Here is a 26238-nt window from a genome sequence, read left to right as displayed (position 1 = left end):
TCAGACCTCTTAAACTGGTGTTTAAGGCAAATGACATGATGCACCCTTTGGTATTGCCTTCTGGTCTTGATGTCCCCCAGGTAGGTGATCTCATGCTTCCTTTCAAATTCCTCAAAGGGCCCAGTACAATGGCCCAGGAATGCCCTGGGCACCACAGGGTTCATAACCCACACTTTTGTCCGAGATTGCAAGTCCACAGTGGTAGAATGTTGGTCATACCATTGTCATTTAATCTTTGCTACTTCTAAGATACCTGAAGCTTGCTGCCAAAACTTAGCCATTTGGCATCCGAAGGCCAGCATGTAGCTCTCTACATCCTAGGGAATCTTTCTAGAAGTTTGCTCCCACCCTTCTTTTACCAACCTCAGAGGTCCTCTGACTGGGTGTTCATACGGAAGCCAGAAGGGGCTGAAGCCCACTCCCTTCTGTGGCACTTCTCTGTATGCAAAAAGAAGGCATGGCAAGAGGATGTCCCGCTTACTCCTCAGGGCCTCAGGCAGGTCTCTAATCATGCCCTTCAGGGTCTTGTTGAATCTTTCACCAAGTCCATTTGTTTGTAGATGGTAAGAAGGGGAGAACTTGTAGGTTACCCACACTCCTTCCATTTTGACTGCATATAAGCAGACATGAAGTTGGTGCCCCAGTTAGATGCCACTTCCAGGGACAGACTGGCCGTAGCGGGCAACCAGGCATTTCACCAGTGGGCCGCCAGGGTGGGGGCTGGTTTTTGGCCCCTGTGGGCCGTTTTCTTACCGGGGTCAGCAATGATAGCACCCTGTAACGAAATCGTCCGAAACCGGCCCTATCAAACAGTTCGGTCACAGCCCCCTCTCACCTCCCAGGGTGTGTGGCAGAGCAGTTTGCAGGGCCGATTTCTGTTCCCAGTCCGGCCCTGGCCACTTCCTTGGTGAAACCAGCTTGGGTAATAATCCTCATCTGGGCCTTTGCCACTTCAGGTGCAGTTGTGGTTCTCAGAGGGAATGCCTCTGGGTACATAGTGGCATGGTCCACCAGAACCAGGATAAACCTGATGCCTGAAGCAGTCTGGGGATGCAAAGGCCCAAACAATGTCAATGCCCATGCTCCTAAAGGGTGTGCCAATGACAGGCAAGTGATTAGGGGGTACTTTAAGCCTCTGCTTTCCACTGGCCAGGCAGATTACACAATGCCTACAGACAACATCTGAGGAAGTCTTGATCGTAGGCAAATAAAAGTAGAGAACAAGCCTTGCAAAGGTCTTGCCTTGACCCAGGAGTCCTGCCAGGGGTATTTCATGAGACAACTCGATTAGGAAGGCCCAGGAGCATTGGGGATCACCAGGGCCCTTGTTGTCCCACACACATGAGACACAGGTTCACTGTAAAGAAGGTTTCCCTCCCAGTAAATGTGAAGACTTCCAGAGGCATCACCTGCTGCTTGGACTTCAGCATCTTGCCTCATGCCCTCAAGGGTTGGATACTTCCTTTGGACCATACATATCTCCTCCTTGTTGGGTCCTTCTTCCCCATGCCATCCAGAAAGCTCTGGCAAGTCACCAAGGGGAACAATGCTCTCCTCAGTGGGCTCCGGGGCGGTCACCACAGGTGTCTCTCCAACTCCCTGGGAAAATATTCAGGGGCTGATTTCCCAAGCCCTCTGCCTTTCCCCTTCTTAGCAGCTGACTGGGACCCATTTGTACAGGCTCCACCCCTTCTCGACTCCCACCCTAGGCGGCCATAGACCTTGCATTTGCACAGATTTAATCTGGTAACCCCAGTATCTCCACGTGAGCCGGGTGCTCCACTTCCGTCCACATATTGTGCTCAAAGTCATTACCAAGCAAACAGTCCACAGGCATGGCAGGGCTCATTGCAAATTTCTGAAGACCTGACCCCCCACACTAAAATGGAGCAAGGGCCACTGGATAGTGACCCTCTCTGTTGTCAGCCACCACAGCCTGGTGGAATTCATTTGGAATCACATGCTCTGGGGGTATCAGCTGACTCCTCACCATAGTCATGCTGGCACCTGTATCCCTCAAAGACTCAACACCTTGACCATCAATGTTGACCCATTGCCTATACTTTGTCGTATTGGAGGGCACATGGATCTTAGGAACTTTCTGCCTGTCACTCAGGGACACTAGGGTAACCCCACTAAATCCCCATTCCGTTAACCAAATGAAGTCCTCCCACAGCCCTACACTCTCCACCCCTGGATCCTTTCTGCCAGTGGAAGGTTATGTTCTTTTTGGACACTTGGGATCCCCTTTGTAGTGTCCATACTAAAAGCACTCATAGCACTTGGGAGCTGTGGGCTTCTGACTTTTGTCAGGGTAGTTTTTCATCTTGTGGCCAGATTGGTAACGAGACCCTTTTCCCTGTGATTTGCTTTGTGGGCCGGAAGAGAACTCTTTCTTTTAATCCTCCCTCTTTCTTCTGATGGGAACACTGACCACCCTTCTGGGAGTCCCCTTAGAACCTAGATGTCCACTGCCTCGGCTAGCTTTCTGGGGTAGGAAAGCTTCCTATCGACACAGCTCTAGAAAACAAATATCAAGCATGTTCTTCTTTAAAAATAAATTGTAAAGCCCTGTATAATCATAAACCCTGCTGCCCCTCCCCGAACCCTTAAGTGCCTGCTAGAAAAGTCTACGAAGTCCACTCATGTCTGCTATGAGATCTTGTGGCTGGCCCTCAACCATTGCCTATACTTTTCAGGGGTCTGACCAAACCTATTGACCAGGATGGCCTTCATTACAGTGTAGCATGTCTGGTCTGCCATCTCTACTGTGAGAAGTGTGTCCCTCCCCATTTAGGTGGTACAAAAGGGGGTGGTGATGGACGGGGCATCTGAATCAATCAAACACTCACACCCAGTCAAAAGATCTGGGTTTGATCCATCACCGTTGTTTAGCCCACTCTGCCACCCCAGTTCAGACATGTCTATATGCAAATCAGTCTGACCCTGTGCCTCATGGGAACAGTCCAGCCCGAACTGCCAAGCCATGCCTTCCCTGGACCGGAAACAAGCTTCCGAGGACCGGTTTCTGGCATTACAGCCGTCTTCAGCCCGGCTTGCTTGAATCCAGTGGCAAAGTGAGCAAGGGACTCACGTCTGAGCATACCCTGCCACACTTATGGCGGCCAAAGCGGTACAAAAGGGGGTGGTGATGGACGGAGCATCTGAATCAATCAAACACTCACACCCAGTCAAAAGATCTGGGTTTGATCCATCACCGTTCTTTAGCCCACTCTGCCACCCCAGTTCAGACATGGCTATATGCAAATCAGTCTGACCCTGTGCCTCATGGGAACAGTCCAGCCCGAACTGCCAAGCCATGCCTTCCCTGGACCGGAAACAAGCTTCCGAGGACCGGTTTCTGGCATTACAGCCGTCTTCAGCCCGGCTTGCTTGAATCCAGTGGCAAAGTGAGCAAGGGACTCACGTCTGAGCATACCATGACACACTTTTGGCCGCCATAAGTGTGGCAGGGTATGCTCAGACGTGAGTCCCTTGCTCACTTTGCCACTGGATTCAAGCAAGCTGGGCTGAAGACAGCTGGAATGCCAGAAACCGTTCCTCGGAAGCTTGTTTCTGGTCCAGGGAAGGCATGGCTTGGCAGTTCGGGCTGGACTGTTCCCATGAGGCACAGGGTCAGACTGATTTGCATATAGCCATGTCTGAACTGGGGTGGCAGAGTGGGCTAAAGAATGGTGATGGATCAAACCCAGATCTTTTGACTGGGTGTGAGTGTTTGATTGGTTCTGATGCTCCGTCCATCACCACCCCCTTTTGTACCCTTTTTTCCTCCCCATTTAGGGCATGTAACCCCACAAATTACCATGTCAGGGCTCCTCTTGGACCTTGTGCACTCTTACAGCCGCTTCATAGGCTGCAAAGCATTTGCCTATGTCACCCCCCACCATATAACTGGGCACCAAATCCTTGGGTATTGAGATTCTTGACTCGCCAGTGGACACTACAGGTATGCTGCCACCATTGCTATTGCTGTACCCTACTTGTAGGGCTCTAGTGTTATAGCTCTCTGAGTCTTAGCTCATGGGCCAATTTCTTCTCTTCAAGAGCCAGCCTTCTTTCCTCTAGAGTGTGCTTCTTATACAATTTCATTATGGCAAGCTCCAGCTTAAACTCTGCTAGCCCACCTGGGGACAGAGTCTTTGAGGAGACACTGCTCCCTGCTCTGGAAACCACCACAGCTCCCTGCACGCTGTTGGCCACCTCTGCAAGCAGTTCCAGATCCACATTAGACTCCAGGATCAGCTCATCCTCCTTTTCCTCAATGTCTTGCTCCTCCTCTTCTAGGACCTCAGTCTCTGCATTCTGGGCCTCTGCCCAGGCTCTCAAAGCTTTTTGCAGCTTCACCTTTCAGGTGAAGACTCTCATAGATACATGAAACCCCTTGCCAAAATCAATAAGCTGGGCCACAGTATAGTATTCTAACTTGGCCAGCTCAAGTTCAATGACTTCAGGTGCAGGTGCAGATGCAGGTGCTGCTTCTCCAGAGAGAGACCTGTTTTAGGAAACAAATGAAAAACATACAATGGGGAGAATGAAAAAGGCTCAAATTGGTATTATTATAGAGTTGTAGTAAACAATGAGTTACTATATGGTATTGCACAAACAAAAGTCCTATCCTTACCGCTGATCGCCAGTGTTGGAAATGGGGTCTTCTAGTTGGTGGAGGTATGCACCTTGTCCAAGTATGGATCATCACTCTAGTTAGGGTAAGTTAGATGCATGCACACTAAAAGATAACATGTGCTCACCCTCTGGTAGCTTGGCACAGAGCACTCGGGCTTATCTAAAGTGGCATTGTATAAAGCATTTATGCAACACACACACACACAGTAACACAATGAAAACACCACAAAAAAGACTCCACTACTGTTTAGAAAAATAGACAATAATTTTATTTATGAATAAATCAAGACCAAACTTACGAAAATCCAATACGTAGAAGTTGAGATATGAATTTTTGAAGTATAAAAATGTTTCTAGCGTTTAGAAACAAAAAGCGCCTATGGGGGTTATCTGGTTGCGCTAGACTGGGGCAAAAGTCAACAGTTCAGGCCACCATGATGGAGGGCAGGCTGGCAACAAGAGCCACGGAGACCAGAAGAACGGAGTACCTTGATCCTGGTCGCAACAGTGAGATGTGGGGTGCAGACAAGCGATGCATCGGTGTCAGGCCCTCAGTCGCGGTGAAGCGTCGATTTTCTTCACACAGTGGCATCGATGCATTGGGTCCATTGAGCGAAGTGCCGGATACAAGTGCGCCAGTTCCAAAGACAATACACCGGGTTAATCCACGCTGGAGGGGCAATGCATCGATCTTATTCATACAGTGGCAGCAATGCGTTGATTCTGAAGTGATGGTTCTTAACGCGATGAGGCAGTTCCAATTCTACTCCTGCAACAGGGTTGATGCACTGATTCTGCTACATGCAGACTGGTGATGAGTCAAGTTCTCTTGGGCAAGTGTTTGGGTCCACTTCCAGTGAATCAGGCACAGAAGCAAGGGTAGAGACTTTGACTAAACATAAGGAGAGGATACATATTTATTGTCCTGAAGAAGGTGGTCTTATCAAGTTCATCCACCGAAACGCGTCATCGCTGTGATTTGGGTTACATTTGTGGAATATAGTACCACACTTTGACAGAGAATTTATACTCTTGCTATGTGTTGTCTATGTATTTTTTTCAAATTAACATCCTGATGACAAATGTTATTGTCTTTTAAAGTCTATTCCTATTTTTAAGATATTGTGTCTAGATTTTATGAATTTTGAATGTATTATGATGAAATTTATTGAAAATTTCGGATTTTATTTAAAGTGAATATAAGTGTTCCCACATCTTGTGTAATTGTGCTCCTTTAGGTGATATATATGTGTATGTGAGAGGTAGATTATTTTTTTTGTCAAGCAATTCCAAAGAGTAATTTATATTTGGCATTACAGACTTTAATAGCCTTGAGTCTCGTGCAAAAGGAGGCAACCCAACAAGTCCTTGGAGAATACTTCTGTTGTGAGGCAGAATCTAGCACTCCTTAGCAGTGTCAGAGAGCAGCAGGCAGCAAGGCAGCACAGCATAAAAGCAAGCCTTCCATGTCAGCCGTCCAGCAGAGTTTCAGTCCTTGTTGTAGCACAGCAGTTCTCCCGACTGAGTACAGTTGTAGGCCCAGAAGTGTCTGATTTGGTGGGGTCAGAGACCCAGTACTTTTACTCAGTTGTGCCTTTGAAGTTGGGGTAACTTCAAAGAAGGGTCTTCAAAGTGAATGGAAGCCCTTTCTTTTCAGCCCTTTGCTCCAGGCTGTCAGTAGTGGGTAATCAGACCTTTGTGGGGAGACAGGACACTATCTATTCAGGAGCAAGCATCAGCTCCTCCCTCCCTTTCTGCCCAGGAAGGGTCTTCACAATGGAGATGAGTGCTCAAACACACCTAATATTTCTGTGTTTGTGGCTGTCTAGAGGCAATGCACAAAGTGAAGCTGTCACCTACCCCAGACATGTATTGAAGTCAGGCTGAAGGCACACAGAGCAGTAAAAGCAGAAAAATGCTCACTTCCTATCAGTGGTATTTCTAAAATAGTAATGTTAAATCCAACTTTACCAGTAAAGGGAATTTATTATTACCATTCCAAAGACGTAATTGGACTGAGTGATAGGGCATATAAGCCTTCAACCCCTAGTTTGGTGTGTCATAATTAGCAGTTCCCATGCGGGATCAATTGAATGCTAAAAGTCATCTGCAATGAAAGGTGTGATGTATGTAATATTGAAAAATGCCAATAAAATTGTTTTACAAAAAAAAAACATTCCAAAGATGTAAAACATGACAAGACTACTCCTTTCTTATCAAGGAATTATAGCTTAAAGTGTATTAAGGAATTTCCAGTGTTAACTTATGAGAGAAGTAGGCATCACATTAGTGGATAACAAATGTGGGTGTTTATCACTACCAGGACATGCAAAATGTAAAAGTACATGTCCTACCTTTTACTTACAGAGAAAAGATGATCTTAAGGCTTGGTAAAGGATTTTAAGTGCCAAGTCGAAGTGGCAGTAAACTGCACAAACAGGCCCTGTAGTGGCAGGCCTGAGGCAGATTTGAAAGGCTACTTGTGTGGGTGGCACACTCAGTGCAGTAGGCCCACTAGTAGCACTTAATTTACAGGCCATGGGTATATTTTATATCAGTTTACAAGGGACTTATAAGTAAACTAAATTTGCCAATTGCGTATACACCAATGTTATCATGTTTAGGGGAGAAGTTCATGCAATTTAGCACCAGACAGCAGTGGTAAAGTTATCAGAGTCCTAAGGCCAACACAAACAACCACCAAATATATTAGGTAAGTAGTTAAAAGTTTTGGGGAAGACCACCATAAGGATGATATGTCTAACATTAGTAAAAAAGTAATTTCCTGAACACCTCTCTGGGTTTTTAATGCAACAACATGGATTCGAACAATGGAAACAAACAGCATGATCTTTTTGTGCATGACTTGTATCAAGTGAAGATTTTATTGCAGAATGCAGCTATATCTACAATCTAAATGAACTGAACCTAAATGTGGTCTAATCTTGTTCATAGTTTTGCTCTATCTATTTTTCAAGATAACTTGTTGCCTTCATGAATTATAGCATTGGCACACTCTCTACGGGAGTGAGGCAATCTTTTGGATGGTGTATCTATTTGGACAAAAACTGATGAAGACTATCAATCCTATTGACATTGATTCAAATGATATATTGAAGCTCCTGACAATGAATTATGCCATTTTTATAATGTCCTAGCAGCCTGTCCCGATGTTGTCCGGGAGCAATCAGGCTTCTGGGCCCCCGCCCGCCCCGACGTTGTCTCAGGCTTCAGGGCCCCCGCCCACCCAGACGTTGTCCGTGGGTCCCCCGGAGCGCACCTGCCACTTTCAAGGCCCCCAATGAGCCGCACACGGGCCACTTCACCTACCTCAGCCGCCGCTCCTCCCCGCCTGTCCGCCGCTCCTCACTGCCTGTCCGCCACTCCTCACCGCTCCTCCCCGCCTGTCGGCTGCTCCTCCCCGCTCTCATGTCCGCCGCTCCTCCTCGCGCTCCTGTACGCCGCTCCTCCCCGCGTTCCTGATGTCAGAACGCACGTCGCGGCCGGCACTACTTCCAAGGGACTACTTTTTTTTAAATCGTAAATATTTTAAAGAACGTATATTTTATTTTTTTATATAGCCTATCTCCATCTGCTGACCCTGACAATTACAACGATGTATCGGGTGTTTGGATTAGTGCTGTGGTTCCTGAGTTTACCCGCCTCAAAGGTTAAAAGTTCTCTCTTTATAATAGTAGTATAGATTAAAAAAAAAGTAGTCCCTTGGAAGTAGAGCCGGCCGCGACGTGCGTGCTGACATCAGGAGCGCGGGGAGGAACGGCGTACAGGAGCGCGTGGAGGAGCGGCGGACATGAGAGCGGCGAGGAGTGGCGGACAGGCGGGGAGGAGCGGTGAGGAGCGGCGGACAGGCGGTGAGGAGCGGCGGACAGGTGGGGAGGAGCGCCGGCTGAGGTAGGTGAAGCGGCCCGTGTGCGGCTCATTGGGGGCCTTGAAAGTGGCGGGTGCGCTCCGGGGGACCCACGGACAACGTCGGGGCGGGCGGGGGCCCTGAAGCCTGAGACAACGTCGGGGCGGGCGGGGGCCCAGAAGCCTGATTGCTCCCGGACAACGTCGGGACGGGCTGCTAGTATATATATATATATATATATATATAAAGTCTAAACAGGAAGCCCCAAATTAAAGCAAAGCCACACGAAGTTCAGATCAGCACGTTTATTCGCATCCATTTCACTGCTCGCTCCTTGACAGCTTTCAGAGCAATCTTTGAACATGTGAAGCCTGACGCGTTTCAGGAAATAATCCTTTCTTCAGAGGCATTGTTCACGAAGGGCTGGAAGAGCAGTTTTTACCCGCGTCTGCTCATATAATCACTGGCACCTGCCACAGTGGGCGTGGCTAAATCGCAAAGCCTTCTGTGCCTTGTAGTACGCTGGCCCTCTTCCCACAGTGGGGCCACTCAACAGTCCTTGCAATTTGAACCAAGTATTCACCAAGTGGAGTAAAGTAAAGCGCTGTAAGCCCTCAGATTGCACTTTGCAGCAGTGAATTCTTGCTCAAGGCAGCACCACCTGCATTGGAGCTGCTCTTGTCTTCGTTCCGTCTTTGCAAGCCCCTTCTCAGAGCCTGCACGAACCCTTCGTAAGGTGGGCCTCGCTTCTCGACTGGGCAAACAGCCGATATCCATAAAGTCTAAACAGGAAGCCCCAAATTAAAGCAAAGCCACACGAAGTTCAGATCAGCACGTTTATTTGCATCCATTTCACTGCTCGCTCCTTGACAGCTTTCAGAGCAATCTTTGAACATGTAAAGCCTGACGCCTTTCAGGAAATAATCCTTTCTTCAGAGGCATTGTTCACGAAGGGCTGGAAGAGCAGTTTTTGGCCGCTTCTGCTCATATAATCACTGGCACCTGCCACAGTGGGCGTGGCTAAATCGCAAAGCCTTCTGTGCCTTGTAGTACACTGGCCCTCTTCCCACAGTGGGGCCACTCAACAGTCCTTGCAATTTGAACCAAGTATTCACCAAGTGGAGTAAAGTAAAGCGCTGTAAGCCCTCTGATTGCGCTTTGCAGCAGTGAATTCGTGCTCAAGGCAGCACCACCTGCATTAGAGCTGCTCTTGTCTTCGTTCCATCTTTGCAAGCCCCTTCTCAGAGCCTGCACGAACCCTTCGTAAGGTGGGCCTCGCTTCTCGACTGGGCAAACAGCCGATATCCATAAAGTCTAAACAGGAAGCCCCAAATTAAAGCAAAGCCACACGAAGTTCAGATCAGCACGTTTATTTGCATGCATTTCACTGCTCGCTCCTTGACAGCTTTCAGAGCAATCTGCGGCCGGCGCTACTTCCAAGGGACTACTTTTTTTTTAATCGTAAATATTTTAAAGAACGTATATTTTATTTTTTTATATAGCCTATGTCCATCTGCAGACCCTGACAATTACAACGATGTATCGGGTGTTTAGATTGGTGCTGTGGTTCCTGAGTTTACCCGCCTCAATGGTTCAAAGTTCTCTCTTTATATTAGTAGTATAGATACAGTTGCTTTATCATTGGTTCGAATGATTCGGAAACTCTTAAGCAGCTGGAAATGCCTATTGACGATGTTGAAATTAGTTCCTTTTTCATACTAGCTGGGGATTTTAACAATACATTAAAAACATTGGACATTGCTGATTTTTCTATATCTACAGAGGAGGATGAAGCTTGGTCCATTCTCAAACCTCTAATTTCCCCATTAAAGAATGGTCTCTAACCCGCATCCTACTTAATGCCTTAACATTATCATTGGGGCTTAGCAACCATAACTCCCTAAATTTGATAATGAAAGGGACACTATTGTTTAATAAAACTCTAGATACAAACCAACCAGAAATATAACCTTGTGTCAAAAATAATAGATGAACTATCAAGAATTGATAAAGAAGTGACAGATGCCATAGAAAAATTGTTACAAGATTTTGGTAAACATTGCAGTCATTGCAGTCATGATTCAGTGGTTAAGGTCCATGAAGAAATGCTCACTTTAAAACAGATTTTTTTCGAGAGAGCAATAAGGTCAAATGCTGTAACTTTCAAAAGACCTTCTTGGTATAGCAAGAAATGTAAAGCTGTAAAGGGTGAATTGATTGTGGTGGTTTGGAGCAAGAATGGTATCTGCATTAAAAGTGCAAGGCAATTACATGAAAATACTTTGACAAAAGCAAATAGGGAATGGGTGATGGCAAGTGGCATGATTTGCTGAAGGCAGCCATGGGAAAAGACCAAAGGCTGTTTTAAAACAAAGTGTCCCATGATGGCCGAAAAAACATAACAACTGTTAACAGCCACATTAGCCTGCAGGCATGTATTGACCATTTAAGTAGCCTTTGACCATCAAAACAGGGACACTGAGCTGCTACAGCTTGAGCCTTTGATTTTGAACAAACAGGCACTGGACTTTACTATGACAGGCATTTTGTTCGCTATTAATGGTATTATTCCCAGGAAAGCAACAGGCCCTGATAAAATCCTTGGAGGTCTCTCTTTGTCTGAAATGGAAGTATGGGGCCCCTATGCAAAAACAATTTCCAGTACCATCCTAAAGGGCACCACAATACAAAGTACATGAGCAGGGGCCAAGATCATCCTGATTTTTTTTTAAAACAAGAAAGATAGACCAAGTGACTACATGCCTGAGAGCCTCATAGATAGTCTACAAAAATAAATTGTAGACAGGTATTGGACAAATCACAGGATTGGTTGCCGATAATGATATCCTTTCAGATTTACAGGTTGACTTTAGGGAAATAATTTGTACAATAGATCAAGTTTTTAGGTTTATGTTATTTAGCTGGAAAATGTTGTTCTTGAAAAGGGACATCAATGTGCGGATTTGCACATTTGATTTAATTATATGTGGAAAGCTATGGTTAGATTTACAGGAAATGTGTACCCCTTATAACATTCTATCTGTTTTAATAAGTTTAAATGATCAAACCTATACATGTGTAAGACGAGGACGGGTGGTGGCGAAGTAAAAGAGCGCATCCCGATACAGAAGGCGGTCATCCAGGTGTGCTTTCTTGCCCCAAAATTGTTTTTAATTATTTATAAATGGTGTTGTGGATTTTTCAATCACATGCATGAATGATTCCCCAAAGGTACTTGGGCATAGGATCCCAGCACTACTATTTTCAAATGATAATCTTTTTAATTTCAATGACACTGATGGGTCTTACGGTTCTACAAGACTGTTTTGCGCATTTTTGAGGACAATGAGGTTTGGAAGTGAACACATGGTCTTTCACCCACATAAAATCTCTAGGGGTACTCCCAAACCCAATGGGGTAGTGATTGAAAGATTTAAGTTCTTTGAATATCTGGGTGTGAAATTTACTGACGCCATGGATTGGGATACACAGCTAACCAAGAGTGCAGTCAAATTGCAACTATATAGCACTGGAATATTAAAAACACCAAAAGCGACCCTGACAAAATCAGTTTTGCCAACACTACAAATATATTATGTACAAGCAACCCTATATGATGTAGATCTCTGAAAGCACTCTAAACAGGAGAACGGAAAATCGCTTCTTCAGGTCTCTGGTTAATTTGCCCCAGAGCACCCCGACCATACTACATGATGTGGCTCGGGTGCAATGGGTGTTTGTGCCTGCTGTGCGCTCCCCCAGGGCACTTTGGTATTAGAGAAGGGCTGCAGATGCTGTGCGGCTCCTTCTTTAATAATGATAGCAGTATTACAGGCGCCTGCGCAGAGGCAAAGAAGCACTCAGGAGGCAGCGCATTGTCAGTGCGCCTCCTGATAGCAGCCCTCTGCAGGGCGTAAAGAGGACCCTATGGACCCCCAGACACCCCCTTGCAGACAGGTGCAGTCTTTGAATGCACCCGCCTGCAAGGGGATCTCTATTCCCCTTTGAAAGTGCAGGCCAGTTGCCATCTGCACTGTGAAACACAGAGCGGCTACTTTACAGTCGCTCTGTATTTCATGTGAATGTGCTGCCCCCAAGGCAGTGAGAGTTTCTGGCTGCCCTGTGGGCAGTGCATTCACCATAGTGTGGCGCGTTTTCCTTCATTGCCCTGGGTGCACCTTTTTAAAGGTGCGTCTGATGCAATGAAGGAAAATGTTCCGCATGTGTAATGCAACCGCAGATGGATATGGGGTGAGTATCGAGCAGGGAGTTAAAGTTAGTCCTCTATGCTATTGGAGGCGTATTTGGAAACAGAAAGGTACTTGAGGAGATCATTGTGATGGAAGCTAGACATGTAATCAAAGGCCTCTTAAAAGAGAAGTATTGGTCTTATGCTTGGGGGAATGAATATAATGGAGAAAATCAAAGAACCCTAATATCACAATTGCTAGATTTTAAATCAACGACAGACTTTGGGCCTTATGTGGAGTCTTTTTTTCCCTCATGGGCCAAACAACTATGGGGCAGATTTACAATAAGTGGCGCATCCCTGCATATCAGCAGGGATGCGCCACTTATTGTGCGCCATGCCTCCGCCACCATTGATGCGCCGCATTTACATTGCGGCGCACCAATGGGCAAAAACGGCACAGATGCGTGACGCATCTGTGCCATAAAAGCGGTGCATTGCTGGAGTTGTGTCGCAAGCGCGACGCAGCTCCAGCAAGGCTCTGGGGGGCCCTATCTTGTTAATGCTGCGTCAATCCTTACGCCTGCTTCAAGCAGGCGCAGGGTTTTGACGCAGCATGAGCCCCAAAGTGACTGAGTGAAATCTTGTTGATTTCTCTCAGCCACTTTTAAGAGGCGTTCCTGCGCCATATGCCCCCCCTGCGCAGGAAGGCCTCCTTCTGGGGCAGGGCTTTACAACGTGATGCATCTCCCAGATGCGTCACGTTGTAAGTACCCCGCACCATGGTGCTTCTTTTGCGCCGCCGCTGCGTCACAAAAGTGATGCAACGGCGGTGTAAAAGGGGCGCAAGGGGCTTGTAAATCTACCCCTATATATCTAATTTTGGTACCAGTTTCTACCTCTAAATTACTATCGCAGAAAATGATCAACAGCTGAGCCACTTAGTGACAAATGTCCAGCTTGTGGAAATGTAACCGAGACTGTAGAGCGTGTGCTATTTTGTGTACAACTTATGTGACACAGTGTAGAAAATGTTTAGTTTCAATATGCTATCGGATTGCAGTTCCTCACTTTGAAGTGCCTTTAAGAATGCTGAGATCTGATACTAGCGAAACTATTGTTTTCAGACTATCCAGATTTGTATTATCAAAGAGGCATTTGGGAAGGATTCACTTAGATTGGTATCAGAGTTGTTGGATGTTTGTTTTATTGTATTATTAAAAAAAAAACATGTATTGTTGGATTTAAAGCATTTATAAACTAAACAATAACCCATTACAATCCATAGTACATTGGCCGGCGGGGGAGTTAGTCGGGAAAAAGATTCAAGGAATACATTTGTGCATGTCAAACAGAGCAGATAACTGTCCACAATGGGTAATAGCAATAATCAGTGAACATAATGCATTTTACAAATATATACAACTAGCAGCCCGTCCCTACGTTGTCCGGGAGCAATTAGGCTTCTGGGCCCCCGCCTGCTCTGACGTTGTCTCAGGCTTCAGGGCCCCCGCCCGCCCCGACGTTGTCCGTGGGTCCCCCGGAGCGCACCCGCCACTTTCAAGGCCCCCAATGAGCCGCACACGGGCCGCTTCACCTACCTCAGCCGCCGCTCCTCCCCGCCTGTCCGCCGCTCCTCACCGCCTGTCCGCCGCTCCTCACCGCTCCTCCCCGCCTGTCCGCCGCTCCTCCCCACTCTCATGTCCACCGCTCCTCCTCGCGCTCCTGTACGCCGCTCCTCCCCGCGCTCCTGATGTCAGCACGCACGTCGCGGCCGGCGCTACTTCCAAGGGACTACTTTTTTTTAATCGTAAATATTTTAAAGAACGTATATTTTATTTTTTTATATAGCCTTTGTCCACTTGCAGACCCTGACAATTACAACGATGTATCGGGTGTTTGGATTGGTGCTGTGGTTCCTGAGTTTACCCGCCTCAAAGGTTCAAAGTTCTCTCTTTATAATAGTAGTATAGATTATAATGTGCTTTCAGAATTAACCCACATATATAGCAACATTACTCATAAGAACTCAGCTAGACTTACTACTGTTTATCTCCTATTTTTCCTGGCATCCTTCTGGCTTGCCAGTTTCTTTCCCAACGAAATATTATTCATACAATCGCCAGCAACCCTTAGCAACCCTTAGGTCTACTCTGCGGGGGAAGCAGTTCGCTGTAAGTGTCCGATTGTGTATTACAATAAAGCATTTAACCATTCATCTATTGTTGGGATAAGGCCTGAAGCCCAGGGCATAGCAATTCTACGCTTCACCAGGCCCATATCTACCAGTCGTCTGCCCATTTTATCTATGTTCTTACTATATCCCAAGAGTTCAAGTAGAGGGTCTGGAGCTAATGAAAAGCCTGTGCCTTTCTTTAACGTATAGAAGGCCTTTCCCCAGAAGGCCACAATCCTAGGGCAGAGCCAGGCAACATGCAGAAACCCCACCTCTTCCTCCCCACAGGGAAGACATGTAGCAGAGTCTCGCAGGCCATACCTTCTCAGCCTCTCTGGGGTGTAGTATATTAAGATATTTGAAGTGGATTAGACAGTGTTTACCATAAAGGGAAATATGTTTGATCAGTTTGCAGCAATATTGCCAAACACTGTCGGCCTGTATCGGTCTTCTGGCATCTTGTACCAGGTGACCATCTTAGCGGGAAAAGTGGAGCGCAGGATGTAAGTAAGCGATGGGATCTGTATGGGTTCTTGCATGTCCTCCCAGAGGAGGTCGCAAAGTGCATGCCTGACCCTGTGGAACTGATACTGCACCAACAGAGAGGGGATCCCGTCCTCCGGAACAATGTCCTCCCACCTGCGGGCAGTCCCCTCCTGTAAGAGAACTCCCATCTGTTTGATGCCCACTGCTCTTTCATGACCCGACAGGAACCAATAGCACCAATCAATTGGAATGAGACGGGAGTAAAGCAAGGCAGCCGCCTGTCGGTTTAACAGGTTGTGCCAAGCGTGGACTGTGTTATTTATAGAATCTAGCATGCCTGACTTCCTGCTCAGAGAACAGAATAGCATCAGAGGGAGACTGAAGGCTGTGGCGGCAACTTTCTCAATATGTATAAATGGCAAGTTCTGCGGTCCATGTATCCAGTAGCGGGCATCCTAATACTGTGCCACTCTGTAGTACAAGTCAAGGTCTGGAGCATTCAGACCACACTTCGAGTAAGGCAGTGTCAGTGTCTCCCACTTAACCCTTGGTTGTTTACCTGCCCATGCATGCTTTTATAAGTAAGGAGTGGAGGACCATAAGTGTCCGACTAGGAAGAAGCGTTTGGACATTCTGGAACAGAAACAAGAATCTAGGAAGGAGAACCATTTTCATCAGTGAGATGCACCCAACCAAAGAGAGAGGCAGGTGTATCCATTGCGCCACCTCTTCCTTCAGCTTAGTAATTGCCCTCCCACAGTTCTCAGAGAATACCACACCAGGGTCAGTGTGCACCTGAATGCCCAGATATTGCAAGGAATCCATGGTCCATTGTAGCAGGAAGTCCAGTTCCACCGGAGTAAAAGTAGGGGCAAGAGGGAAGATTATAGATTACAGTTGACTTTTAGGTCAGATATGTGACCGACGTCTGTGACCTCCATAGCACCGGTGCCGGATTTCCCCCCGGATCTCAAACATATAAGAGCATAGGTGGAGATAATAAGCTGATACCCTGGAAAGCGTAATCCCCTATGGTCGTGGTATTCCATTAAGTAACAGGCCAATGGCTCTGCAACTAGGGCATAATGTAGGGGTGATAGTGGGCAACCATGCCTGGTACTCCTGGACATAGCAATGGGGGAAGTGACCACATTACAAATACTAACTCTGGCTACTGGAGTGTTATACAAGACTGCCACAAGCCACAGAAAAATACCTCCCACCCCAAACCATGTAAGCACTACTTTCATTAACTTCCACTACACAGAATTGAATGCCTTTTCTGCGTCCAAAAAGACCACAGCAGTTTTGATGTCCGGAATGATGTTCTGGATAACACCAAATACCGTTCTGAGGTTATGCGTTAAGCACCGCCCGGGTATGAAGCAAGCCTGTTCACGGCTGATTAGCAGCGGGACTAGTGGTGCAAGGTGGTTAGCCAAAATGTTAGCGAACAACTTAATGTCAACATTAAGGAGCGATAAGGAGAGGCGTGGCTTGGACGCCGAAGGGAATGGCTGCGTGAGCCCGGAGCTCCGCGCCCGATCCCCAACGAAATCCTGAACAAAGTCACGGAATCCGCTGTGTCTGGAGGTTCCCTAGCAGCACCAGACGTCGGAGGGACACGGGAACCTCGGGAGCGGAGCAGATCGCTGCTCCAAGAACTCTGCGCCTTGCCACCGGGATCGGAGGCTGACGTGATGAGCTTGCCCAAAATGGCGGACGGGGCTCGGCGACAACTCATCGGATTCGGAAGGGGATTGGCGCCCCCCTCGGAGGCACCACATACGCAGAAGGACGTCTATGCCCGACAGATGAGCTCCCTGGCAGCATCTAGGGAACTGTCTTCCACCGGCGAGTAACATCAAGCCCGGCACCTGGTAAACGATCGGAAGAAGATCGCCTCAATGGCGGCCGCCCTCAGCATCGGCAACAAAGGAACCCGCGGCTCCTGGTGAAAGGCGCGATCTACGGTGACCGGAGTGGGCTGAAGGCCTTGCATTGGGGAATCGCCGGTAAGGGAGACATCACGGGCACCCCACCGAAGCGCCGCCCACCAAGCCCCCGGAGACAGGACGCAAGGCATAACTGGCGACACCACGGAAGAGTGAAGCGAGCCGAGGGGTAAACGAGCGGGAGGTGTCCTCCGCTCGGAGAGAGTGACACCGACGCGGCGCTGGGATCGACGGCTCTGCCGGATCAGGGTGATTGGACGTGCAGCCAGCATTGCACGGCATCCGGACCCCGGAGTAGCACTGTAACAGCGATGAATACGGGGGCAGATGACCAGCAAGTAAGGCACTATAGGAAGCACATGGAAGTGAAAGTTTGCCGGAGTGCTTCTTGCGTGTCTCCACTCTGACTAGGCAGCCCTGGGACAAGCACTGCCAGCGACAAGACTCTAGAGCATTATAACGCAGTCCAAACAGCAAACGACCCCATCCAATGCTGCAATGGGGCTAGGAAGCCGGTAAGACACTGGGATAAAGGCCCCACGAGGAAAAGCGAACTGGGGCATAGTAGCGGACTGAAGCCACGCTCCACATTAAACACAGAGAGGTAGAGCAGACGCTCGGTGGGGCAGAACTCCAGGACTTTGGTGATTACACTGCCAGGTGGCCCACTAGACGGTGGCACAGTTCACTGAGGCTGGGTGATATCGGGCAAGGAATGAAACGCAATCCGGACGGGAGTGACCCCTCCGCACTAGCTGCCATCCCCTGTGACTGCTGCGGCAGAGCGTTGGGCCACGGAGGGCTGTTGGATCGGCGCCGGACCCACCCCCAGAGGGAACCAGACTCGAGCGCGGGGAGAGAGCTTCAACTGCGAGAGTGCCGCTCGGGGGAGTCCTGTGAGATTCTCCCGGGGACCCACGGGCGCCACAAGAAGGGTGCTGCGGGCTTGGAGACAGCATGAGATGGGGAAACTTAAGGGGCGAGTGGATGGTGCGACCGGTTCTGACGTCCCGGCCGGTGCAATGCAGAGCCCAACGGATCTACAACAATTGCAAAACTGTATCCTAGACGCCATTGCGGCTACGAAAGACGCTTTGCGACAGGATATAGCCCAGGTGGCATCGGGACTGGGGCTCCTCCGCGCAGACCACGACAAACTTAAAGACAGGGTCAAAAGCGCGGAGGGTACCCTGCAAGAGATGTTACCGGAGCATAAGTCCATGGAGGGGCGATTGGTGGACGCTCTTGACCGGATACAAGCACTGGAACGGAGGGCGGAAGACGCGGAAAATCGCAGTAGACGCAATAACGTTCGCTTGGTGGGTCTGCCGGAGAAAACGGAAGGTGAAGACATGGTGGGATACCTCGACCATTGGCTGCGGACGGAAGTGGCGCCGGAGGGCCTTTCATCCTTCTTCACTCTGGAAAGAGCTCACCGAGTCCCAGCTAGGCCTCCTAAGCCGGGCCAGCCACACCACCGGTGGTGATAAAACTATTGCATTATAAAGACAGAGACTGGCTGCTACAAAGGGCCAGGGATGTAGGCCCATTTAAAGTGGATAATAGCAATGTGACACTGTTCCCTGATTTTACGTATGAGACTCAGAAACTGCGAGCCTCTTTCCTTTCGCTCAAACGTGAACTACGCGCAGAAGGAATAAAGTACTCGCTTCTTTTCCCGGCCAAGCTTAAAGTTGAAGTGGACGGCAAGGCGCTCTTCTTTATGACATCAGCAGATGCATGGGCGTGGTGGGACACTTACAAAGCTGGAACGGACGGTGCGAAATATCGAGCTGAAGAGGCGAAGCGCCAGCAGCCGGTGCGGAAATCGCAGAGGATTCGGAAGCGCCGGCAGAGATCAAGGAAACCGACAGAATCGCAAACGGAAGAGGAGAGGAGGGCGGCGCTGCAGGCGGTGGTAGACCTGTCGGGTATGGGGAACACCCGCTCACTCAGAGGGTCGGAATCGGAGGATCGTCGCACAGGGTTGGAAACAGACTTATCGGAACTCGATGGGACAAAGGGCCCGGTGGTGATACCGCAGACCTCGGATGTAATTATTGAGGCCTTATGAGCGAGCAAAATACTCTTCCTATGAGCAGCTTCCGGGGAAACCAGGAGTGCCTGACGCAACAGCCGATACCGGAGCAGCAGGGGTACGCGTGAGTGACTTTGGGGGATTGTGGGGCAAGGGGGATGGGACCGTAATAGCCGCCCTTGGGGTCGAGTAGCGCCCCGTTGGCCCATAAGGCCACCGTAGTGCAGACTGCTGTTTAGTTGGGTGGTAGTGGGGGACTAGTTAGCCACTGCTTACATTTTGGATGGGAGCTCCTTTCTCGAAGATAGGTCCTGTTCTGGGGGGGAGGAAGTCGAGAGTAGTTGGGAAGGCTCACGACAAAGTTTGTGGGAGGGGGGAAACAATTTTTTGCAATGGGGTTTGGGGTGGGGGGGTGCTACTGCGAATGCCTGGAAGAAGACTGGTACTATCAAATTTAGATTGCTGTGGGACTATGGCTAACTCTGGAGTAACGAAATGTGTGAATTGGAATGTGCGGGGATTACACACTATGGCTAGGAGGCACAAAGTGCATGCTTATTTAGTTCGTAGAGGAGTTCAGATTGCGCTGTTACAGGAAACACGCCTAACAAAACAAGAGGGCATTGCGCTACAGCGAAGATGGAGGGGGCAACTATTCAACACCACATACTCTGCATTCGCAAGGGGGGCGTTGATCTGGATCCGAGCGGGGGTTCCTCTCCAGGTGACTAGACAGGTTATAGACCCAGAGGGCAGATATGTGGTCATAGAGGGGAAACTTAGAGGCAGGGATATAGTACTTTGCAGTGTGTACGCACCCAATGCTGACCAATCGGCCTTCTTCACGAAACTCTCTGGGGCGCTGGCGAGTTACTTGGCAGGCCCTATAATTGTGGGTGGAGACTTTAACTCAGTGGCTGACACTACTCTGGATAGATCTCACCCGCCACTGGGAGCGTCGCCAGTGCATAGATTAGCGGAGCGTAGACTCGAATGGCAGGAGAGCTGGGAGTTGGTTGATGCTTGGAGAGCGCGACACCCTACCCTGCAGGATTACTCGTATTACTCTGGTCTGCATGACCTCCATGTCCGGTTGGATGCGTTCTTATGTTCCCCGCTCGTGATCTCCACTGTGGCACACGCTGAGTACTTAACTCACACGCTGTCCGACCATAATCCTCTTTTATTGACACGAAACTGGGTGACTGAGACCTCGCAGATCCCGACATGGCAACTACGCCTGGACACCCTGGATGACTCAGGGAAGCACTAGGGGAGAGAATCACACAATACTTCGAGGTAAACGAGGGCACCACAACCACCAGAGGGATGGAGTGGAATGCCTTCAATGTTGTTGTTAGGGGCCACTGTATTGGGAAATATGCAGGAGCCCGCAAAACGCTATTAGACGACTTGGAGAAGGCAGAGAAGACATTGCGAAACGCTGAGTTGGCACGCCCTAATCGTCCTGAGCTCCAGGAGATTGTTAGTGAGGCAAAGGAAGCAGTATCGGTAGAGATGGAGCGGCTCCGAAGCTTCGACCATAAAAATTACCTGACGAGGCCGCACGCCGAGGGGGACAAGGCGGGGACGATGCTTGCTTGGCTGGCTAACCCAACTAGGCGTAGCCACCCGATCTTGGCCATTGAGGAAGACGAGGGCCGTATATGCAATACCCAAACGGGGATCGTGGACACCTTTAGATCATACTATGAAACGCTTTACGAAAGCGGATTGGAAGAGAGCGAATGTGAGATCGACGCCTTCTTAGAGGGGCTGCAATTGCCGCAGTTAGATTAGGAACAGTCGGATGACCTGGGCAAGGATATTACGCTGGGGGAGATAGGAAGAGCGGTGAGACAGATGGCTCGAAACAAAACCCCGGGCTTGGACGGATTGCCCATAGAATTTTACAGCAAATATTTGGAACAATTAGCTCCGCGGCTTCAGGTAGTTTACAATGAAGCTAAATCTAGGGGTAAGTTGCCACAATCCATGCGAGAAGCCTTGATTATTCCATTACTGAAGCCGGGGAGAGAGAAGACCAAACCAGCCTCTTATCGCCCGCTGTCCATGTTGACAACGGTCTACAAAATCCTGAGCACCATACCAGCCACTAGACTTCTGAGCCACATGACGGAGCTGATTCACAGCGACCAATCCGGCTTCATCCCCACGCGGAATACCACCATCAATATACGCCGACTGATACGATTAATGGGTGACCCGATGCCTGAGGCGCGAGTGCCCTTGGTATTATCGGTAGATATTGAAAAGGCGTTTGACAATTTGGAATGGGGTTACCTTTACAAGGTCATGAAGCACTTCGGCCTTGGCGATAATTATATAGGTTGGACCAAAGTATTGTACAGATCTGCGACGGCACGAGTCCGGATAGGCTCTCTAATATCGCACCAGTATCAGGTATGCCGTGGTACTAGGCAGGGGTGTTCGCTATCCCCCCTGCTGTTTGCTTTAACGATGGAGCCATTTGCGGCGGAAGCGCGGATGGGACGTTACTACAAGGGCTTAGTCTATAGAGGAGACCCACAGGCCATTTCGTTGTATGCGGACGACCTTTTATTATTCCTGGAAGATGTCGGTGGAGCGCTGGAAGGCGCAGAGAGGCTTCTTGGCCTGTTTGGAAAGCTATCAGACCTAAAAGTAAACTGGTCGAAATACTGTTTATTCCCATTAAGGCAGGGAGAGGAGCGACCTGCCGACTGCCCATCACTCACCTGGGAGCCTACCTGTCTGAAATATCTGGGAGTGTATGTGTATCACACGGCAACTGATATGCTAGAGGGCAATATGGGCCGTTGCATCCGAGCATTGAAAGGGAGTATGTCCTTTTGGGCCACTCTCCCGCTATCGGTGACTAGCCGCATCTCCCTGGTGAAAATGATAGCCCTGCCACGCCTCCTCTACTACTTCCGAACGTTGCCGGTGTGGATTCCTGGTTCTATTTTTGGACAGTTGCGATCACTGCTAATATCGTTCCTGTGGGGCACGGGCAGACGCAGAATAGCGCTAGACACATTGACCCGAGCTAAGGATGAGGGGGGTATGGCGGTTCCAGACTTTGAGTTTTATTACCTAGCGGCACAATTACAGGTTTTCACGCAGGAGGTAGCAAGGGTGTATCGAGGCCCGGAACAGGAGAGGGATAGGGGTACCCCCCGACATGTGCTCGCATACATTAATCTACAGCAGAAGCTCATCCTCAAAGACTTGTACCTAGAAGAACAGACGTTCAGGCTCTGCTGGAATCGTGCACGACATAGAGCGGGAGTGCGACGTATGTACGCACCCGAGATACCGCTGGGAATGGTGACAGCACTCCCTCACGGCGGCGACTGGTCGCGGTTACAGGGGTGGGAAGATGTGGGGCTGCAAATGATAGGGGACCTGTATGAAGACGGGACATTACTTTCCTTCCAGATCTTGCAGGACCGTTTCGATCTCCCGAGAGGGGACTACCTGATGCATGCTGCTGTGACCAGGGCTATACAGGCACACTGGTGGGAGGGGCTGCTAGAGCCCACCACGTCCATGGCATGCCAATACACCATGATGGCAGCTGGTACATACAAGGCAGTGACGTGTCTTTATTCTAGAATGTTGCGAGAACCTCTAAAACCTCTGTCAACGTGAAGGCCAAATGGGAACTAGACCTTCAGACGGAGATTCCTGACACAACATGGGGGCAACTATTAAGGCGGGCAAGGAAGAGTACAAGGCACGCACGCTTCCAACTGATAAATTTTTATATTCTCCATAGAGCCTACCTTACGCCGGGAAAACTCGGGAAGTATTTTGGGATTGAAAATGCAGCCTGCCCCAGATGTAGCACTGCAGGGGTGGACTTAGGGCATATGTTGTGGGACTGCCCACACCTAAGGGACTATTGGCAGGAGATTGGCGAGACATTGAATAACGCAACGGACAGGGAACTACAATACACTAAAGCAGTAGGGGTGCTGCATTGGTTTCCGCACACACCCAAAAATAGGATTACGAGCAAGTTTATCGATATGGGTCTGATAGTGGCTAAGAGGAAAATTGGAAATCCAAAAAGGGGCCTACGCACAAAAGATGGCTCAACGAATGCCTCAAGTGGGCGGCGAGCGAAAGTACTTTAAGATACCAACTGGCCCGCCGCAAAGCTGACGATAGGGCGCTGGAAGCGGCAGCGGCATGGGAGGGGCTAGTGCAGGCATTGCGAGATAGTACGCTTGATGAGGAGGAAGGGCATCCCAATTCAGGAACTGACGACCCCACGAACACACCAAGAACACTTTCTTTGAGTATTCCGGATCACTCCTGACAGAGTTCAAATAAACACACTAATAGCGAGTCCAGGTGTAGAAGCAGGCACGGGGAGTTGAGGGGGGGGCATTTGGGGAGTTTAGGAGGTGGGGGGAGGAGGGGGCTTGGGGGGGAAGAAGGGATGAATAATGTAAAAGCAGATCGAAGAAAGTCTTGCATGGGATATTGGAGGCGCTCAAGGGTTGCTACGAGGGGAGTCTTATAGGTTGACGCCGCCCGACCCCCGGGTTGTGGGCTTATAGGCTGTGTAAACGAATTACCCAGGTGGGAAACAAGTATTGCCACATGACCATGCAAGAGGCTCGTAAATGTAAGATGTATATGTGATATGATTCTGCAATAAAAACGGTTTTACAAAAAAAAATAATTAAGGAGCGATAAGGGCCTATGGGAGGAGAATTCATTAGTTGATTTACCGTGCCTTAGAATAGTAATTATCAAGGCTTCTCTCATGGTAGGTGGCATCTTTTCAGCCTCCACCACCTCTTTGTAAAGGATAACTAAATGCAGTATTAGTATGTTTGCAAATACCTTATAGAAGGCTACAGAAACACCATCCGAGCCCGGGGCACTGCCAACGCGCTTTGACACTTATAGGTGGTTATACTGGGTTCTGAAATGGAGAGCCTCTGTAACTCACTATTTGCAATATATAGTACGGAAATGAAAACAAGCCAATTATCTTCTCCAATTGGGGAAGGGATGGATCTAACCCTTGTCCCACAGCCCCTGAAAATATTTCCTAGAAGTTTCTCGCATGACTTTCGAAGACAGCCTCACTTAGATCTAGCCAAATCCAATCACAGGATTGCTTTTTTAGACTTGCCTTTAAGCTGCTTCCACACCTTTTAAAAAAATACATTTTATTTCACCTAGTGAAGTACAAAATAAATTGTTTCCTGGCCAAACCATTTTTTTTTTGTTCAATTGGAGAATCAAAAGAGGATATGACTTTATTAGGGCCTGGGGGGGGAAGGGGGGTTTGAGTAGAGTTTGTTACAATCTGCTTCATAAACTTATTAAAGAAGTACAGAACGTCTACCTCCCAGGAATTCAGATTATTAACCACATTTTCTAATGAACCCTTTAGGATGATTATCATTCTGGGCTCCCACTGGGTTCTACCTAATTTTTATCAAATTTTTAAGTGGCCCCAACAAATTTCTGAGTGCTAACAGGAGTTGTATTTGCCTCAATGGAAAAAAACAGCAAACAAATACTATGAATGTAATCAATTATTTTTAAATCTCCTAACAAGTGAAAGGAAGTATACCCAAAAATAGAGCAGTCCAAAATAGCCTCACCCATCAGAGATTTATTGGTACAGTGTGCGGGAGAATCAGAGGTCAATCTCCCATTAGGTAGTAAGCAATCATTGCTTCTCAGTTGGTCAAGGAGAATCTTCCCTCTCTTAACGGGTATAGTTTTAGATTGAAAAGGAAATGGGGGGAATAGACAGAGCTCCCTCTTTACATGCTTCACAAAACAGATTGAAAGCATAGTTGGAGATTTTGCAATTTAAGTCTTCCGCCAAGAAGACATGAGGGACATTCTCCTTATGAAAACTGGAATATAGGCGTTTATCACTAAGATTGGTGCCGACACTTTCTCCCCTCCATTGGGGAAAAATGTTAGTGCTAAAAAAAGGTGAGAAAGATCCCTGTAGCTGTCATATCTTCAATTAATCTTATTGGTCAAACAAGTCACTTTCCCCACCCTTTTCCATGGCCTTTCCTAGACGGGGAGGCTTTAAATTCTATAGAAAATAAATCATCACACGGAAACTCACCAGCACACCAGGTCTCCTGGAGGCAAATTAGCTCAGCATTTAGATCACTTAAATATACAAGCTTCTCGTTATTCCTGCCACATTCCAAGAGACCACTTTTAATGCATTGCTAATTGTAACTTCGTATTGCGGGGGTGATGCCGAACACTGTTTAAAGCACCTGCCAACCAGTTCCATTTTTGAATTTCATCCTTTACATGATCAGTTCATAAAGTAATGGCTAGCATCCTAGCTTTGACTTCTAAAACTCTGTTTACCTAGCTAAAGATAGTGTCCAGTCTAACACTTGTTCTCTATCACATTGAGAAAAAGGAATATGCTTGCTTTTCAATATTACCAAGGAGTCAAAATGTATTACTTAAGCTAATCTACAGACATACCTCATGCTCAAAGTGTGTTTTCTCTTTTTTCTTTGCAAATGTAATTTTATATTTTTCTGATATCATATGGGTAATATAGTCTTCTCCAAAGTGTATCAAGCCTGAAAGACTACTACAAATACACCATCACGGATTACTTATTTACACATAGTAACTGGAAAAACCTAGCACTTTTCAATAGCAGAGGTAATCTAAATCTCTTTGATCTCTATTATAATTGTGGCATGCCTTAATCCTAATATTTAAACTACTTGAAATTAGAATGATCACAACTTTACTAGCAATGCTATGCATAACCTTAAGCAAAAGACACACAGATGATGGATGGAATGCAGAGCAAGACACAACAATCCTGGGACCGGTATGGGGGCATCACCCCTCATC

This window comes from Lissotriton helveticus, chromosome 2_1, assembly GCF_964261635.1.
Source record: "Lissotriton helveticus chromosome 2_1, aLisHel1.1, whole genome shotgun sequence".
Taxonomy (NCBI): Eukaryota; Metazoa; Chordata; class Amphibia; order Caudata; family Salamandridae; genus Lissotriton; species Lissotriton helveticus.
Note: the sequence above shows the minus strand (reverse complement) of the source record.